The 19,184-nt window shown below is 39.5% G+C and overlaps 1 protein-coding gene across 1 annotated transcript in view; it reads right to left on the bottom strand.

Moving 5' to 3' along the window:
• Positions 1–19,184, bottom strand: part of LOC122843333 — a 705,002-nt gene that overhangs the window by 388,451 nt on the left and 297,367 nt on the right. The window lies entirely within an intron of this gene.

The following is a 19,184-nucleotide window of genomic DNA, read 5'->3' on the forward strand; positions in this document are numbered from 1 at the left end:
AAGGATTTCTCAAACATGCATGAAAGAATCAAAGCAGCACCATGGGTATGTAATTGATGAGGGAATAACATGACGTGATGTAAAGCCCAACATATTACTGCCCTTTTAATAACTGCATCATGCATTTGCATTCACTCCTACCCAAGTCTCTATTTTCAGTCTCTAAAATCCGTTCTTCCAGCATTGCCCTGCATTATGCTTCATCTGTCTTCCTATCAACTCTGACCTGATTCCCCACCGCATGATGCTGCCACCATTATGTTAGGATGATGCACTTAGAGTGATGCATTTGGATTTTTTCACTAAAAGTTTAGCTTCTCCAGAATGTGTGTTGTTTAAGTTGCAGTCAAGTCTAAAAGAACTTTGTGATCATTGTTTTGTCTGAAAACAACAATGTTTTCACAGGAGAGCAGATTGGTTCCCTTTTTCAATGGTTACTGGCAAAAGTAAAAAAAAAAAAAAACTGCAATATTTATGTAAGCTATAATGTATAAACAAAAAATTAAAAAAACTGTAGAAACTTATTGACTGATATTTTTAAATTTTTTTTGCCTCTATCACTCCAGGAAACACATTTCTTCTTACTGTCAAGAAGTTTAAGGAACCAAAACTTTCATTTAAAAACACTGAGTCCTGAATCCATTTTTCCCTGAAGCACAACTTGCTGGTGTTTCCACTCCTGAGAAGATTGTGAATCTTTCCCCGTTGAAAGTCTACTTTATAAATACCCATAACACTTCCCTGAATGATTGACCGCACTAATTGGTTATCTCATATCACCCTGATACCCTTCCTCCTTGACGTCGCGTTGGCTCCAAAGATGAATCCTCCAGACCTGTGAACTGTCAAAAACGTCTGCTTTTGTAGGAGTTCACATCTACTGAACACCAGGTAATTAAGTTCTTTTCGTTAGCAGCACGGGGATAACTTTAACATTTTCCTGTATTTTGAGTGACTAAAAATGACAGGATGGAGTATTTCCGAGGTTGTACTCACAGATCTCCGAGTTGAAACTTTGGCCTTGAAAAGATTGTGAAAGTGCATAACACAGAAATGAGCTTTAGTGTGTAGTTATATATTTCAGTTGTCCTGTTGCAATCTTGAGTTTCCTTATGTGGTTCTAAACATATTAGAGTGAAGATCTCACTACAGACATTTTCACTGTTGGCCCTCCGTACACAAAACATTGAAAGTATAGCATATGTTCAGCAATAAATATAAAAAAATTTGATTTAGTCCTGATTATTGCAAATGGTAAAATTCTCAGATACATGAATAAAATATGTAGTTATATGTGTATAAAATGTTTCCAAAACATTAAATTAGCCTCATTAGTTAAGCTAAAGCTGGTTTAACATGTTTGTGTGCTAGCTAGCTACTCAAATCTCAGCTTGTTGTTGGTTAGTACAGCTGAAACTAGTTATTTACTTAGGTTGCATATAAACACACATTATCTACAGACTATACACTTTATTTTAGATCAGTTAGAATGACCAAAATAATCTCTATTTACTAAATGTGAGAATAATTATTCGGGTCATTATGGCCAAACATTTCAATATTTGTTACATTAGACTAAAGGACATATCTTAAATAAAAAAATAGATAAATAAATAAGGTTGGTTTTCCTGACTGCATCATTTTAATGTTGATTACAGCCCATGTCAGTAGGGTTTCACAGTGGGACTCTGGCCAGTTTCAGTCAGTATCCTCAAGACAAAACATGTTTATTTGTTGAGTAGAAATCCTGTATTGGAACTGAACGGTATCATGGCTGAACATTGCCATGATGTTTATACTGGCATGTAATTCTGTGAACAGATTAACACCTCGGCGCATGTGGAAATCGTATCCTATGATGAACCAGACTTGCCAAGAATTTTACATAATGTCTACATTTAGGCTTTCCCAAATTACTTGAAGCTGCAGTGTGTCACTTTTATAGTAGCCAGGAGGAGGGTCTTAGCGCTGTCAATCAAACTCATGTACTCGCAGCTAATGGAGAAGAAACAGCTCATTGTTATAGGAAAACAATTTGCCTGGCATCATCAATGGCCATGCTAACTACCCTTAGCATTCACAATAGGTGCTGCTAGCTGCAGCATAGCAGAGAGCAAGCGGAGGAGTGGGAGCAGCTCCATGCTTAGGGGTAATTGACAGCGCTAAGACCCTCCTCCTGAAACCTCCTTCTGACTCTGATTGATTATTTCTAGTTAGGACTGGCAGAAGGCAGAGGAACTCAATTTATTTTTACAGATTATCAGTCTCATACTGTACTGTTATGACAAAATAAAAAAAATTTTCTATGAAAGTTGCATACTGCAGCTCCACGAGCAGAGTAATTTAAATATGTGAAAGCTTATACATTTTTGAGAACATTAATCAGAAATGTTCTAAAACAGAATCTCAGGGCGTCTCTTCTCTGTTTAACAAACTGACCTATAATATTTAATCTGCGCTAATGGTGAGCTAGCTATGGTGTAAAGCACTTTGAACTGCCTTGTTCCTGAAATGTGCCATCAAAATAAACTTGACTTGATGTCGAACACTACAGGTTTTTATCATTCCTAATCGTTTGTAGCTGTAACATAAAAAGGGAAAAGAATACATTTAGCACGCGCACGTTAACAAGCTTGTTTTGCCAGCACCCCAAACATGGCCTTTCTCGGGTTCCTTCTTGGAGTTTATATTCTCTGTTGTCACTATTTTTATTGCTGCCAGTAAAACGAAACATTTTGCAGTTTCTGAAGACATTTTATTACATTTCTAATGTCTATGTTGAAAGTTGAAAACTCATGACAGATGGGCTGTAAACACATTGCCAGCTGTATAACTACTTTTTTTTAATGGGTCCCACACAAACCCATTCGCATGATGCACATTCTGAGGTACGGCGTCGGATCCAGATATCAGGGGCACTTTGTCAAACCTCACAGAGCATCAGAGAGCTGGAGGAAAGTTTTATGAACTCCAGTGGTTAGTGATGAGTCACAGTCGGCGGTATTGGCGGAAATATTTGGTTGCTCATTGAAGATACAGCTGCCTTGTATAACGAGCGCTATCTTTGCAGGGGGGAAAAAGAAAAACCCTCACACATTCCTGAAATAAGCATGTCAGAAATTGGGAGCAACAAAGACGGACTGAAACTGCATGAGGAGAGCTTTGAGAATGGAAAGCTTAATAAAACAGTAATTAATATGCTTATAAAGTCTTCACCTGGTTTCAGTTTGATCACGGATCATCAAAGATTGATCAATCAGATGTGAAAACGTAAAGGCAAGGAACAAAAAATGCAAACAAGTCAAGTAATTTGCAGACGAATACTTGACTTGTAGATCACACATGGTGATCTACATGTGTTCATACTGTACACAAAAAGTAGAAGTTTAGTCAGTGGATGTGGTTTAGTCCGCTTTAACCAAACTCTAGCTTGTTTGGCTAGAAAGTGAAAGTATGAATGTGTAATCAAGCTCCGATGAGGAAAAGAAAAGCTACCTCTTGCCCGCCAAACATACGTAGGTCTTGGTTCGGTTTAAGTGAACTCTGGTGTGGTTCGAATGCATGTATCAGGCAGATGCTGCCCAAAAAACAGGAAGCAGACAATAGCGTTGAGCATTCTGGGTAGATACAACCAAAACAAATGCGAAAAACAGCTTGTGGTCTTTTGACAATAGAGAAATACTATAACCCCTAAAGTCTGATGCCACTCCATTGATGTTTACCTCCTGTGAAGACGGATGTTGCGCCCATGTCGTCTTCGTTGGTTTTCTTGTCGTTTCTTGGTGCAGTGGCACCACTGGCAAGCTGGGATATAGGTTTATGTAAAGGGTTGGGCTCATTTCACACAGTGCTGTGAGAAAGCGAGACAAATGTGGCCATTTTGGTCCCTAATTGAACTGAGCCTACCGGACTATTAGGTGTGAAAATACCCTCAAAAAGGAGAGATGGGAGCATCACAGGCTGCAGAATCTCATCTTCATAACTCTTGGCCTTGAGATCACCTCTTTACCCCACAACTCTAAAAAATGCAGTTTCCTAGCAAATCTTGCACCATCTGTGCTGAAATAAACTTTTCAACAATATAAGATGCATTACCATGCATTCTTACAATAAAAACAAAAAACTATAGTTGAACCAATATTGTGGGCCAAGTTTAGTTAAGCAATGATGGAGGCAGATCAGAACAGGTAAACAATAATCAGAAATTCATTTTCTTTTTTCCCCCCTCTTTTTTGCCCTTATCTAGTGGCTACTTGCTAAGCTAATACGAAACCCCTGCATCAGATTAACCAAGATACTTTTTTCAGGCTATTTTTATCTTTTCACGGAAACTGAGATGAATGATTTATTTTGCCCTGCCCCTGACCTCTTAACCTATAAAACCCAAAGAAGGTCTGCAGGACGGTTCTCGGCGCTGGTCTCACCTCTGTTCCACTCCCTGCGGTTTCCCCTCGGTGGGAGAACGAGGCAAACATCTGACTCAGCTTTTTGCTTATTTCATTAGTTCTTCTTAACTCTGACGCTCTGTCCTGTAAATGAGGACACTGATGTGATTGAATTACCCCGCCACCACCTCCTCCGCCTTCTATTCTCCCCTTCAACCCGCATATTTTACCATTTGCACTTTCCCTACCCTGAGCCAGGTTGCAGTGCTGTTGTTGCACTTTCTCCGGCCTTGCGTAACGGCGCAGCGGTCGTGTTGCATTGCATCCTCCATCTCCTCTTCCTTCCCCTGGCGGGATGGGCACTGAGGGAAACGGCGGCCCAGAAATCCGACCTTCATATTCCAGGATTGTAGCAAAACAGCTCAGCTCCCAACAGGAGAGCACCATCGGACCTGTTTGACCTTCAGCCGAAGTAGGATAAAGTGCCGGGTCCTCGCTTTTGACAAAGACCAGTGCTCTTGAATGACTCTGGCCACAATGAGTTTATTGCATCATTTATTGATGGGTGTTTCAGCTTTCTGCTGTTCTCTCACTGTCTTTCGCCACAGAGAGCCATGCAGGTACTTAAATACAGCAACTGAAAGGATGAAAAGAAGGCTATTTTTTCCCCACAGCTGGATCCAATCAACACACCCACAGAATGAAAAGTACAGCTTGTCATCATCTGAAGACGTCTAAGAACGTATATTCATTCTTTAGCATGCATAAATAATTCATAAGAGGATTATACCAGCATGAAACAAAAAACCCACGGCCCTTATTCTATAGATTCATGAACTGAATTATTAAAGTGGAACACATTTTACACATCCAGGTTTGTTTACTGCGGCCCTGCTACTTGTAATTAAAAAAAAAAAAACAAGGAAAAATCTACTGAATTACCTCAAGATGTTGCTGGAAGTTAGGTGTAACACCACAAGGTAAATAAAACTGACTTCATAATGCCACCTCAACACAAGCGAACAAACATTTATCCTGAAAGGTAATGTGTTAAAAGCAGAAAACAAGACAGGTAAAGGAATGAGTAAGTTTTAAAACATAACAAAAAAAAAAGTGAAGTCTCGACGACTGGGTCAGAGTATCTCCAAAACTGGAGCTCCTTGTGGGGCATTTCCAGTCCGCAGAGGTCTCAAAAGTGGTCCAAGGACAGATAATGACAAGTAAAAACTTGTGGCTACGGGTCCTGGACGTGCACAGAAAATGTTAGAAAGTGTGACCTGATTTAATCAAAAAGTTGTTGCTCAGATTGCTGAAGGAGTTATTGCTGAATTTGTGAGAAAGGTATTGGAATACCTAGTTGTATACGGTGGACCCTGGTATTCGTAATGGTTAGGGCACCAAAACCATCCATGAGTATTTAAAATCTAGGAATAATTTCAACCCCTTTATAAAAAAGGCTTATGACCACTGATTTGTAGCTTTTATACCTTATTGTGTACATGTAACTCACGGTACAAACAGCCTTGGGCGTACCGCAGAAGCTAGCATCTGCTGTTTCTCTTTTCTCTGTGTTGGTGGTATGGCCAATCAGCACCAGTGAAAATGAATTGCCAATAGCTTGTGAAGTAGAATTGTGCTGAGGTACCTCATCTTCCCAAGTTGCGCTTTATTTTGAATATTTTAGATATGTTCCACGAAAACAATCCATAAGGCAGATTTTCAATGAATAACTGAAGTTGAGATCCCACAGCAAAATTTGAAAATAGGTGAAAGTGCCAATACTGAACTGGGAATAGATGGGGGTCCACTGTATGGGGTAGCACAGCCTCAGAGCAGTGAGATTGTCCATACTTCCCATTTGTCAATGATCAAAAGCAATCAGTGAACATCAGAACCTGGTCAGGCGCAATGGAAGTCAGTGGTGTGTTCTAATGAATCATGTTTTCTTTTACGTTGCACCATTGTCGTGATGTGCTTGGACAACATTTGGATGCCAACTTTGGTTCTTGGCATGATGTGGATGTTAACTTAGTACTCATGTACTCAGGTGTAGTACCACCTACCTAAGTACTGCTGATGATTGTCGCCTGTTTTTTTGTAAGCTAATGCACCTTGCCACTAAGGACAATAGTTCAAGCATGGTTTTAAAAAGCAACGCTCCATATTTTCTTGATCTGAATCCAGTTTAGCATCTATGGGATGTGCTGGATAAGTTAATTGGACCAATGGAGGCCTTACCTTACAACTCAAAGGACTTATGGGATTGGCTGCTAACATCTTGGTGCTATAAAACACAATCTTGAGTCAGGATGTTTTTGATAGAAATGATAGAAATATTTGGATAATATGGATTTGGTAACCCCAATTCTGAATATGCATGGGATATTGGGATTATCCTTACTGCCTGGAGCCAAATTAACAACAAAACCATGACTATTGTTTTGAATGATGACATTTGTTTAAAGCGCTATTAGCAACACCAGGGCCAGTTAAACACATTTAGAATGACTAGCACGTTGCTAGAATTTAAAAACGACAATTGAGGAGACTCTGCTCAGAAAAGTCGTGTGGAGAGTGACATTTTCACTTGCCCCACAAGGATAGGAAATGGTCTGCAGCCATAGCGACTGTAAACAAAGATAGTACAAACTCTTGCCTTAAAATATGCTACAATAAGAGCAAAATGTCAACTATTAAAAAAGTCAACTGTAAAAAGACCCAAAAGAGCTTGGCCATCGATCAGAGTACTGTCAGGCACAGGGTAATAACGCCTAAATCAATACTCTTCCTTTGTATTTCTCTCCTTTGGTCTAAAAAGGCTCTCTGGTAAGATAATGGCCTAAAAACCACAGGAGATTTCAAAAGTCACCAGAAAACCTTACGAACAGAGGTTTTGCCTTCCATCTCAGAAAGGAAGGCAAATTAATCCAACATGCATGTATTTGGAGTTGGTAAGAAAGCCACAGATCCAAAGGGAAAACATCCTGGAACTCAAACTATGGACCAATAAGAATACAATAAAACCCATTTTTTGTCTACTTTAAAGGGGCAGTATTATGTAAAACATTAACTCCTTTGAGGCTTTACATCATGTTATAATGTTTTTCCCGCATCAAAGTGTTGCTTTGATCTTTCCATGCATACTTAAGAAATCCTGTAATCTCTCGTGGCAACCATTCAACTGAGCAAAACACCTGGGTGGACCTAACTCCACCTTTGAGGATGAAGCTCCTCCTATGAGCTGCAGTTTCCCAGCTTCCGCTTCACAAAGCTGCCCTGTCCCACAACTCCTCCACTCAGTTCCTTCAGACTAGCCAGCAGCAATTAGCAAACACCTGGTGGAACTGCTCATCTGCTGAGCTCAATGAAGGAGCTACGTCTCGGTGAACACTAGTAAAAGCATTCTTAAATAGAAGAACCATGTTGTGATGACTTCCTGAGAACAGAGTTTCACAAAGAGCAGCAGTTTTAAAGGAGACGGACTCCCAATTTCAAGGCGTTAGATCAAGAAGTCAAATTTCTTTTAAGTCACATTTGATATATTCAGTATCTTTATAACTGAAATTGACATAGTTATTTGGTTTTGCTGTGAAATGGCCCTATATGTCTGGAAAACACACAATACTGCCTCTTTAAAAGAAAACTCTGGGTCTTTTCTAGTGTTTTCTAGTGGAATATGAATTATTTGGAATATAGAAAATGATTGGAACTGCACTGTAACAACCGAGATAAAAAAAAAACCCCAGATGATCATGCTAAAAAGGCAAGAACAAACAAAACTTATTTTATTCTGTCAAAGTGAATGTTGACAATAGCAGTACCTGCAAACACAACACACCAAGCATTGTGGCAATTTTAACAAGATGGTAAACGAGCCAAAATCTATTATTTTCTTCAATTTGAAGATGTGCATTTCTATTATTAGCTGTTCCCTGGATAAAATCCCCACATCACACATCCTGCTGTGAAATTGTGTCAAGAAGAGTTCTAAAAGTGTTGCAGATGAAATGTGTTTCTTTTTATTATTATTATTCTGTCTGGTCTTTAATTATTTAAATAGTCAGCCCTGCAAGAATCAAACTTTTATCACAGCGCTGCTGTTGTCTTCAGCGAACCCCTACGCCAAGCAAACCCAACGACTCTGCATCCAGGTTACAGACCTCGGGTTACGGCAACCACGTTGCTAGGTAACGGCTTGGGGTTCACTGCTACGTGCTTTTATTACTGACAAAAAGGCAACAGGAGACAAACAAAACACTATCAGGCAGTGACCATTATTCTTCTACAAGAGGTGGGAGTATTAAAAAGACATTAGTGTTACGGGTTAAAGCATTTTCCATGGTTTCGTTTGACCCAGGAGCCACGAAGTGGAAAATTCAGCATCCAGCTGGACATGTAATGGGATATTTGTCTTTTCAGAAATCACAATAGCTGCATCTCCAGTGTGGCTGCAGCTCCGCTTCGATCCCTGCCTTCCAACAGCAAGCCTTTATTAATACACAGTTTTTCAAAAATATAAAAACGAAAATTGTTTTGGACAACTTTGACTGTGCGGCATAAGATTTAACCAGTTTGTGTAAATTTGAATTATTCTCAAATTGTTTTTCCTCAAGTCCGTCCTCAAATTTTAAGCTAATGTGTATGTGTCAGTTTAGCATTTTTTTGTAGCATTCACTTGCGTTCGGAAGGCACTGCTTAAGTACATTGTTACTGTAATTGGAGAAGATATGATTTTATGCACTGAAAATATATAATAGCACACATATGGGATGGTTAAAAAAAAAACAGTTTCTTGATTAAAAACTGTGTTGATTTTTGCATAAAAAGTACATCTTTATCAGAATATAAAAATTTTTTTATCACTCCAAGAAAAATAAGCTCTATAAAGTCCAATGGACGTCTGTGGGATGGTGAAAAAAAAGATAAACTTCACAGCTTGAAACGGTTTTTGACCGAGTTCAAACGTGAGGAATGCTTTCCGAGTCCTGATGATGGAAAAGTTAAGTCGGATCAGTCTTTTATTCAGTTCACTTGGTATGTCACTGGAGTGATGCAACAGAAGGAAACAGCTGCACCTGTAGGAGGTGTCTGTAGCAGCTGTGACTCTACAGCAAGCTTATTAAAAACATAAATTCATTTGAGGTTTGAAAACTTCTTTCATTAGTCTCACACTTTTATTGGAAAGATTCAGTGAGTAATGAAAACACTGATCAACTGTTATACATAATTTAACATTTTTCCTTGTTTCTTTTACTTAATGATACATATTGATACATATTACAGTAGAGACTATTTTTTCTGGGGTTCACACCACAAAGATTAGAATAAAATCATACTTTTACAAATATTACATTAAAACGACATTAAGACACAAAACTAAGGGTGCACCAATTGGAGTTTTCTGGCCAATTTCTGATAAAGCCTAACCTTCCGATTCCAATTTTGGCCGAAACTAATTTCTTTTGTCTGAAATGTTGCTCAAAATAGCTAGAAAGTTGCTGAACTGGCAACAGAGGGATAACGATTAACTGTAAACGTCCCTTTCTCACGGGACAGCAGAGGACAGCGTTTGATTTTTAGACCTTCTCCGAGGTATAAAAGATCGGTGGGTAAGGTTGGCTTCAGGTGTAAAAATCGGTCGATCACTGATCTCCTGAAATTAAGGAAATTGGTACAGCTAAATCATCTGACTGATAAATCAGCGCACCCCTTCACAAAACCCAAAGATTCGAAGCAACCGCCTCAACAACATTCCAGAAGGACATCACTAAATACCTTAAAACACACAAACGTAAAAGAGAAAATGTCAGCAATTTCAAAACTAGATTAAAAACCAAAAGTAAAAACACTATAACAATCTCATACTATTATAGGTAATGCAAGCAGGTACAAATAAAGCAACACCTGCAAGATATTTTCAGGCAGTCTGCATGTGCTACTGCGATCTGTTTTCTCTTCAGGTACAATTTGAAACATACCCTTCCAGTCTGGTTGGTTTCCTGCCTTACTTTACCTTTCAACATCAATGGGAGCGCAGTAATGCTAAAGAAGCTAAGGTTAGAAATCGTCTCATCGCTTCATGATGAAGGAGTGTGGCTGTTGAACTGAAGGCAGATTGTTCAGTAAATGTGTACATTTACACATTTATACAGCTTTCTTGCGTGTTTCTCAAGGCAAATGGTTTTGTCAGATCAATAGATCTGAATGTGGAGAAAAGCTTTGGCATCACCCAGCTGCTGTACGTGTATCATGAATTTCCTGTAGCGCCACATCCCAACGGTCCTCTACTGGACTATGATCTGGAGGCTCTGGACCTACTGACCTATGCATTGCTGTGTTCAAACATTTCCTGTAAACCCTGAAGACACTTATGAGCAGTTACTAAAATACTCAGACCGGTATGTTTGACACCAGCAACCGTGCATCAAGTCACTTGAATCCCGGTTTGAGCTTCTTCGAATCGTCTTCACCACGTCCAGATCCCTAAAGGCATTGGCTGATTCACTGTCTGTGCTAACAAGAAATTGCAGAGTCCCTAACCTAATGAAGTGGCCTGCAAGTGTATTTCTTTAAAAGCCATCAGTAAGAGAAATCAGGGGATGGGGGAACTAAAGTAAGAATACCAAGAAGAAGTTTAGTCAAAACGCAACAGCCAGTTGGGAGTTGCGTCGACTCCATAATGCCTGATGGACTGACACGTGATTTAAACCAGCCCTGGTTCAGTGATGCATAACACTTCTGGCTTTGCTTTCACAGACTTAAACATTCAGAAAGAGCAAAAGAGAGAGAGAGAGAGGGCTAGTTTTAATGCATGCCTCTCTAATGCACTATAATTCCTCCCCTTAATCTCCTCTGGGTGTGAGGAGAGGATGTTCTCAAGATCAGAGGACTTAATGAGTGCAGACAAGAGGGCAGGGAGCTGTGACAGAAATGACAATGATGAATGGCTGTCCTCACTAAGCTCTTCAGGTGCGGAGATATGCAGTTTGTACATTTAAATGTACGAGAAAACTCCACTTCCTGTTGAGGCGCACTATCTTCAGCCCAGTCCTGGCAGCTGCAGAGCTGTTGCAGAGATCGGATTCTGAAAAACAGAATCTGACTTCAAGCTGATCCTTCTTCTTAATCACAACCAGCTCAGAAAACAGACAGTCCAAGATTTCCCATGTCGAGGTGTAGACCCGAAACATTTAGCTTTCTGCTGATGAAACAGAAAGGCGGAGGTGACAGAGTGGCATCTTTCAGATGAAAGGCAGTGACTGTTTGTGAAGCTGTAAATAGGGCTGAATTGACACAGAAATCCCAACGGTTGCCTGTTGTAGCAAAGCTTTTCTTTTTTTTTCCTTTGGTACTCAGACATGAAAGGAAGTGACTTTCTACTGAAGACGGCACATCTCTCTACGCTCGTATTTTTTACTGGTGTCTGTCAAGATCTATGTTTCAACTCCTACCTGAGCTGCAGGGAACGACCCAACAAATAGGATTGCATATATAGATATAAATTCTTCTTGAAACGCTTACTCAATTGTTCTCCATGGTGACTGCCATACTAAAAAAATACAGATATTTACACACAATGTAAGATGGGAAAAAAACTTAGTCTGAAGTGGTTCAGTTAGAACAACTAAGCTCACTAGATTGTTGTCAGAACAAGACAATTTCAGGAGTTTAGTAAAACCTTATAAGTGTTTGACATTATTGTTTAGTTTTTTTTAAATGTATAACTTGAGTTAAGTCATACATTAAGTCACACATACTTTACCTCTGAGTGTAATGCTAGTAGAAACATTAAAGGGTTAATTAATAGAGAAGCCATGTTGTGATGACTTCCTGAAGGCAGAGTTTCAGAAGAGCAGGAGCTTCTTAAAGAGACAGATGCCCAATTTCAAGGCATTAAGTTAGAAAGTCGAATTTTGTTTAAGTCATATTTGATGTATATACCATTTTTATAACAACTGAAGTTAACATAGTTACTTGTAGGGATGTTGCAAACAAATAATTTAGTAATAGAGTAGTCAATTATTCTTACAATTAATCAAGTATTGGATTTAAAAAAGTTATAAAATAACAGGCATAACACCAGTGTTACTATCACATATCAATATCAGTCCAATTTTTCATTTTTGAGCTTCTCTAACAGTTACTTTTCTGTAGTTTAGAAAACAAACCTGTAACAATAACAGCTCACTTTCTAAGTTAACCTGAAGGAAAATTATACAAAGATCTGAAATTCTATTCAATTTCATAATAAAGAAGCAGACTCAGAAATACGATTATAAAAAATGTCTTTGCTCCAGCTTTTGGTTTATGTATTCATCTTCAGTCAGTTTAATAGATGAACTCTCACCTTGCCCCATACCTGATCACGCTTTGGGTTTGAGAATACAGGAAATGTCTCAGGGTTGGGGGGCAGGCCAACGTAAGATGGGGGTGGAGGGGAGGAAACAGACCAGACCAGGGGACAGATGAACTGTGTTCTGTTTGTTTGTGTTCTGTTCTGTCTGTGCTACCTGTGTTTTATTTCATCGAAGATTATGGTAAGATTTATTGAATTTATTTTATACATGGCTTTCATTTAGCTGCTGTATTACTTCGTGTTTTTAGTTTAGATGACAGGCAGCTTATAAATGGCTTTAGTTTGCCGTCTGCAAAGTCGTTACTACTGCATACAAAGTCGTTGTTTGGCGGTGAATCAGGACAAAATGCGCTGTTTGGTGGGCTATTTTGTCCCCTTATTTTAAAAATATTTTAGTTTAATTAGAAAAGCTGCGAGGCAGGTACATTTTCCTCGAGAAATTTTAATAATCAAGGTACTCGAATCATTCGAGGAATCGTTTCAGCCCTAGTTACTTAATTGTTATATAAAATGACACTATGTGCCAGGAAAATACTTTACACTGCCCCTTTAATTTTTGTAGGTCCAGCTGTTCTTTCTGCCGCTAAAATACTTCATATATAAATATTGAAGCAAGAAGTGAAACAAATCCACAAATCAATGTGCTGAAGCAGTGAAGGGCAGATAGAAGCATACTATGAATATTATACCCTTCACAGTCTGTATTCATAATGCATGAGGAGGACTGTGATGTGATGGAATGAACTTGATCCATCTGTTGCTTACCTCCCAGCTTTGACAGCAGCACTCACCGTACAAAACGGTGAGACCCGGCTAAAGGCCCGAGGCCAGCAGCCAGAGGAGAAACCGTCATGGCAACCCATACAAACACACCTGTCACATTACCAACGCTCGACCTTAACTGCTCAAAAACTATTGCTCAGTCCCTGAAACCAATACCCAGCAGCCCAGGTGATCAATTTTAATGTCTTGCTGCTGGATTGAAGTGGTTTTCAGAGAATCGTCCCCACCCTGACGTCCAAGGAAAAACGACGCAGGATCAATGTCTGGTAACCACCACACCGTCCTAAAACCTCGACTTCGAATCCCCAAACAAGGAAGTAAATAAAGAGGTAAAGCAGCAAACACTAAAATCCCAAATAATTCATTTAATCACGGCAAGCAAAATCAATCAGCGTTCTCAGTTTTCATCACTGCTTTGTGGAATACGTCCTACGTGAGGATTTGCCGCACTAAATGAATATGAAACGCATTCGTCCGGGGAGGTCGGCCTCAACGCCAGCCTCCTGGACTCATCCGAACCGGGGCGAGGTGAGGCAAGACAGGCGGAGAAATCTGAAAAATAAAAAGTTAAATTAGTAATGCGGCCTGGGCCTGCTGGCGAGAAGATGGGGAGGCCTTGTAATATTGATGTGTAGAGAATGAGTCATCCAGAGCAGAGAGGGGGGAGAAAAGAGAGAGAGCATGCATAAAAAACCCCCATCAGAACAAGTTGAGTCTTATTTTTTAGTTCTGAACACCAGAACTTCAAATTGTTGCACAAGGATATTTACTGAACGGCTGGGGATTGCAGAGATACTCACTCTTTCTTGTCTTACCAATCAGAAGCTGCGTTTCCATTACAAATGTGTACAAATCCTTTGTCTGTGTCCTGCTAATGTCGAAAAAACACAATTTCACAGTTGCAATGTTTCCATTAAATAGGAAAATAAATTAAAATCACACAATAAATCATTAAAGTCATCAAACAAGCTTATCCACATGATTTTACAAACGTCACTTCTTATTTAATTGGAGCCCTTCAATTGCAAAATTTTTTTATTTTTCGGACATTTGCAGAAAATTGTCAAAGATTTCCACACATTTATAGCCTGAGCGCAGCCAGTGATTTTCTAAATCCCATGAAAGGATCCGCAGCCTGTGCTCAAACACATTCTCAGACATCGTTTCATTGTCGCCCATAGTGACCACTGACCAGTCCTGCATGACCGACACCACAGACCTACTGTATCACTGAATTAATCGAGGCAGCCTATGAGTCATTGCTGCCGGGATCATTTATTAGATTCCTTGGATTGGGGCAGAGGGGAGCTCAGGAAGAGAAAACACCATCCGGCCCAAACCGAGCTTCAGGCAAACTCTGTTTAAATAACGTCAGTTGTGATTGGTGACTCCCTGTCACGTATGTGGAATAAAGTTGTTTTTTGTTCTTCTGAGAGAAGCACAGCTGGTCAGATGACAGGCCTCAGCTTCTTGTCACATCTCCGCCTTGCTGTTGCTTTAAATTAATACGGAGACGAACGGCGCCAGCTGTTGCCAAGCTACGGAGACTACCGACACAAAGTTCCCGAGGAAGTTGCTCCAAATTGTGGATAAAATCGATGATTGATGACGATTGCTGCTAATTTGAATCTCTTATCAGGGGACAATTGCCTTTGCTCACTGTAACAACATCACTGTTCCAATCCCATGAATAGCAATGTACTGGAATGACCCCGGTGACCTTCTCTCAACCCCCCGACGTGCTGAGAAAAAGCTTCATGCGTATTTTATATGCCGAGTTATTTCTCTGCTGCAGAGACGGCGCCTAAACCATAAAATGGGAATTGCTTGGATGATTATCATCATCCGTTGAATTTGTCAACATCCATTTGTCTTCTGTCACTTCCTGTTGGTTTCTATGCTCCTCTGATGTCCCAGGGCGGGCCATAAAATGAAGCATGCTAATGAGTTGAGCATTCAATATTTCAAGATCCGCTGCCGAGGCCTCCAGAGGTTACGGCTTGTTAGCTTGGCAGCAGCAGAGTTACATGTTTGAAATGATGGAACGTCAAACCACAACAGCAGAAAGACGCAGTGAGGTTTCAGTTTTTGTCTTCCAATGTCATTCTGGACTATATTTACGTAAAGTTATCTGTGTTCACACAGCAGGTATTGATGCAAAATTCAAATTTTTGGCTGAAATATCTTTTCTTTTCTTTCTTTGGGTTCATTCCCAACGTAAAAAAAAAAAGTTTGAACAAAGAAAGATCAGAACCACTGGTGTATTTTATTCAGTGAGTAAATTGTCTCAAATTGTTTTGCAGCACTAACAATTCTTTTTACAAATCCCCAACGTTTAACTGGAAGAAATCTTTTGTGAAAAAGCTTAACAGAGATCCACACGTCAGTTTGTTTGCAGAATAAAAGACAATTTTATGCTTCTCTTGCATCCATTTAGTTGGACCCATTGACCAAAGACACTCTTAACTCAGGCCAACTATATGACTGGCTGTGGCTGTTCTGCTGTATCCCTGTGTAATAATAACCTCTACAGCAAACCAATCGTGCTTTGTAAAAAAAATCAAAATAAGAACGATGATGAAATCCGCATGTAATCCTAGAGGGCCAGAAGGGCATGCTGGCTCATTTCATATGTTAACAAATCCCTTTTTTTGTTTGCTTTGTCTCAGTTAAGCTAACTTTCAATCAATTAGCTTCCACAAACTTGATGTGTGTCTCTTTCAAAAACAACTAATGCTTATAATTTCAGGGAAGAATCTGTAAAATCCATATTCCTGCTGCATGATGGTACAGAAAATGGTCCCTCACACGTCTATGCTAAGCTAACCTTAGGAATGAAAGTAAGTAATAACCTTAACCATAAGGAATTTTTCATCTCCAAAGGATATTGGGATCCTAAGATACTTACACACACACACTAGAGTGATGAGCCTCTTTTTATGACACAGCTCCTATTTTCTGCTCCTCCTGCTTATATCTTAATTTAATATGTTGGTGAGAAAATCAAAATTAAAATTAACAGCATGCACTTAGTTTTAGTTCAGAAGAAAGAAAAAAAAGCTAAAGTATTTCTCCAGTGTGTGAGGAGGAAACCTGAACTCAACACTAGAGTGACACTTAAACATTAGACATGAGTAAAGAGAAGTATGTGCTCAAAAATGAAGACGGTGCCATCACACTGGATAGTCATGTATGTCTGATTTCTCGTTTACAAATATGTTACCTATGAGTAACCGTAAAGAAATTGGGTATATATAGTGGAAGATCAGGTTCTGCGACATCCTGGGTGCCGTTCTTTTGTACTCCTTTTCAGCATAGTGCATGCTAACTGGGAAAAAGAGTGTGGCGTTCACAGTGTTCTGCTTACACCCTGGTCCATTAACTTTCCTTGACTCTTATGTCTCTTTTTTTTTGTTAAATTTATATTAAATGAGCCTTCGGGAAATACATTTCAAAACTCTTTTGCGCCCCCAAGTGGTGAGATAAGACAGAGACATAAAATTTAAGATTCAGTCGTCCTGAACCTGAAGATGTGAGAACTTGACAGAACAGCATATCGTGATATTATCTAATAATGTTATTGCATCATCCTGCTCGTCAGTGTGTTTGTTGCTTGAAACATCTCAGATTCAGAAGTTATGGAAAGCAGCACGCCGTGATAATCAATATTCAATCAGATTCATCAAAATTTATCTTGTTCCTGAAGATTGTGATTTTGAACAACCCTGTTTGTTTTCACACTGTTTAATTTTAAATGATGAAGTCGGTAAAAGCATTTAATTGGCTAATTCAAACCAGATGATTATGAACATGTCTGGTGTGCTAACGTCATCAATGCTGTAGCTCAGGGTTTCTGCACGTTTTCTGTTGAAGGAGTCAAAACTTTACTGAACACTAGAGCAGCAAAGACGTGTCCCTGGTTGGGTGGGAACAGCATTTTCCCCAAAAGAGTTTAGATTATCATAGTTTACAGTTATCGTTAGCCAAACCATCATCTTGGTTCTGCAGCGTGCTAACATTTACAATTCTGGGTTTGTTTATGTTTAGCATTTTTACATTTCATTTTGTGTAACACCTTGAAAGTTAACATCACAACCTCCACCGCATATTGTGTACAAGTTCAAGATTGGTTTGCTGCAGCTGAGCTAATAACGGATAAACAAACTAATAATACAGGAAAGCTGTTTATGCACAGTCATCAGTGGCTATGCTAACTAGCCTTAGCATTCACTGCAGGCTCTGCTGTGATGAGGAGCTGTGGCATAGTAGAGAGCAAGGGGGAGCAGCTCGTACATGAATGTGATTGACAGCGCTAAGACTCTCCTCCTGGCTCTGATTGGTTGTTTCTGACTGGGAGCGTTGTATTTCTTCAAGTAGCAGTAGGACCGCAAGGAGAAGTCAGAGGGGCTTGATTTTATTTTTTTATTTATTTATCTTCACGGATTATCTGTCTCATGTTATATTGTCAGAACGTAGTGACAGATTTAACAAATATGTGAAAACATTATCATCTTGTAAAAGTTACCTACTGCAGCTTTAAGTTCAGATAACTGGTCTTCCCGCAGATCTGCAGTTTGCTTATATGTAGGTCATCTCACTCAAAAACGTAACTTTTTCAGCCCACTTTCTTGTTTTCATTTTTATCTTTAAACAAATATCCTAGAAAAGAAAAATTAAAAATTAAAGTTATGTTTGGTTTTCATGATAATTTGAACAGATTTCAGTGGAAGCTGTAAAACCGAAACACTGACGGGTTCTGACAAAACGCAATTCAAATAGAGAAAGTGGAAACTGGGTGCAGTAAAACGTCTTCCAAAGAAAACACTACTGACTGCATACATTTTCTATTTTTACAAATAAAAATATGGTCACACCAAACGGTGACAGAGGCGGAGACAAAACGGATTGTTGAAAGGTAGAAAATGGAAAGTGGGAAGGGATGAAATGAGAAGAGGCGGGTAAGGAAATGGGGTCACAAGTTGGAAATGGGGTCACAACTTGGTCAAGGTAAACGGACCGGGCCAGACCTGTTACAGAAAGCTGAACTTCAGACTTCTTGTATCATCTCAAAAACAGGAGGAGGAAACATCCCTTATTTAACTTCTTGTAAATGAAAAATAAAAAATTAAAGCTGGATTGAAATCTGCAAATATTCAGACGGAAACGTCTCCCTTCACTGTACCTATGTGCATTGTGTGTGTGTGTGTGAGTGTGTGTGGCCCTTCAGGAGGATGCATTCGTTTCAGTCGGAAGCATTCTGCGTATCCCTTTACACAGCCGTCCCAGCCAGAGCTCTGTGTGGTGGACGTGACACATTAATTATACATGGGCAGTAATGCACACTTTTCCTGAGTGTGTTGGCCAGCGGAGCCATTAAACGTGAAAATATTCCAGGCTCCGTTTTATTATTTACTTTTTTTTTTTTTTTTGCAACATCAATTAATCACTGTGTCATCCTCGTGAAATGTCGATCCTTCTCCCTGAAGTCTGACTTCACTGTGAGGCGCATGAGGTGGAAGATGCTCACAATGTGCAAATCCAGCCAGGAGAAGAAATGATGGTGCAGATTTTTATCCAACTACCGAAATCATTTTCAGCTGCAGATCTACTTGACCTGCAGCTGATCTGATCACTTTGAGTCTTTGGTCTCCTCGTCTTTC

Source organism: Gambusia affinis, linkage group LG14, assembly GCF_019740435.1.
Source record: "Gambusia affinis linkage group LG14, SWU_Gaff_1.0, whole genome shotgun sequence".
NCBI lineage: Eukaryota > Metazoa > Chordata > Actinopteri > Cyprinodontiformes > Poeciliidae > Gambusia > Gambusia affinis.